The sequence below is a fragment of the Gavialis gangeticus genome, unplaced genomic scaffold, assembly GCF_001723915.1.
Source record: "Gavialis gangeticus isolate Ggan-Ray unplaced genomic scaffold, GavGan_comp1, whole genome shotgun sequence".
Classification (NCBI taxonomy): domain Eukaryota; kingdom Metazoa; phylum Chordata; order Crocodylia; family Gavialidae; genus Gavialis; species Gavialis gangeticus.
Window position 1 is genome coordinate 85,750,189 of NW_017729033.1, and position 1,946 is coordinate 85,752,134.

Genomic DNA, 1,946 nt, shown 5'->3' on the forward strand with positions numbered 1-1,946 from the left:
CACCCCATTCTCATTAAAAAATTAGGCGACTGTGGTGTCGACACCTACACAGTCAGATGGGTCGCAAATTGGCTGGAGGGCCGCACCCAGAGAGTGGTGGTGGACAGGTCATTTTCGCCTTGGAAAGATGTTGGCAGTGGGGTTCCCCAGGGCTTGGTCCTCGGGCCAGCACTGTTCAACATCTTCATCAGCGACTTGGACGAGGGAGTGAAAAGCACTGTTTCAATACTGACAAGTGCAAGGTACTGCACTTGGGGAGGAAGAACCAGCAGCATACTAACAGGCTGGGGAACTCCCTTCTCATAAGCATAGTGACAGAAAGAGATCTTGGAGTCATTATCGATTTCAAAATGAACATGGGCCACTAATGTGAGGACGTGGTCAGGAAGGCTAACCGCACCTTGTCATGTATCCACAGATGCCAAGATGAATATGGGCCGGCAGTATGGGGATGCAGTCAGAAAGGCCAACCATACCTTGCCATGCATCTACAGATGCGTCTCAAGCAGGGCCAAGGAGGTGATCCTCCCCCTCTATGCAACACTGGTCAGGCCACAGTTGGAGTACTGCGTCTAGTTCTAGGCGCCGCACTTTAGGAGGGATGTGGCCAGCATCGAGAGGGTCCACAGGAGGGCGACGTGCATGATCTGGGGGCAGCAGGGCAGACCTTATGTGGAGAGGCTACGGGATATATCTTGCTCAGTTCGCAGGTTAGATCTAACAAAAATCACACTGCCCTACTGCCTATGTCTTATTTTAACAATGAGTGTTTTCCCCTGGATGGTCAGGCAAGATTTATTAGGTCCTTTGTGCGTCTTGTGATCGGTGATTTCAATTCCCATAATACAGCGTGGGGAAATGATAACAATGATAGTATCCTAGTTGAACATGCACACAATATCATACTCCTCTGATATTACTGCTAGGATATTAGCTTTAGCCTGTAATGTTAATTGAATGTCCTTCTATGTTAATTGAAAGGATTAACAACACTGGCTCTCATACGAGCCCATGTTTATGATGCTGACTGCACGTTTCTTGGGTATACATGGTTGTTGAAATGTGTTTGGTGTGTGAGCTTGAGCTTAGCATGAGCTTAGTATGTCACAACCACATAAAATGTGTTGTCTGGTAGTTGTAAAGCTACCTAGCAACTCTCTGAATAATGATGTCACTGGATTTGAAAAAGTTTTTCTGCATAGTGGTGAAATACACTTGCTTCAATGTGCCTGATTAAGGGCAGACAAAGAAAATAGGGCCATTAAAACTCTACAGTACAAACTGGGAGTCACATGAGATGTTTACTGTGCAGCTGACTAATTAAATCCACTGTAAACATCTCAGCATTTACACATGCCCCTCTTAGGGTGCACAAAACTAATAAAGTCCACACCAGGGTAGTAATAGTGCCCTGGCCAGCTACTCCACAGCACGTGGAGCTGCACCAGAGCAGCCCTTGTTAGGCTGTGTTTGACCTGCCTAATCAATTGTAGTTTGCTACGGTGGTGTATTACTCTATGATTTGTTTTTGGGTTTGGATATAACTTTTAATGCCAAGTACACATTTCTATTTGGCTATCTAGCAAACATTCTCTGAGAGCCATTCTGATTTTAGCATTGCTTGCTTTTAAATCCTTTTAAGGTCTGGGAAGCAAGTTTACAGCCAACTGAGCCAGTTCCAGCCAAACTCTGTAAGATAGCAATAGTGCAAATCCTCAATTGAAAGTACTAAATTGGCCACAAACAATAAGGGCTTAATGGAAGGCTCTGTCTTCAACAGGGCCAAAATGGAGTGCTTGATACAGAGCACTTTACTTCCCTCTTTAGGAACTTGTGTTCCTAATCAGCATGAGTCTGCATAAGCACACCTTTTTGAAAAATCCACAATACCAACAATGGGAAAGAGTGATATACAGGGAAGTAGTAACAGTCAGAGCAGATACGCT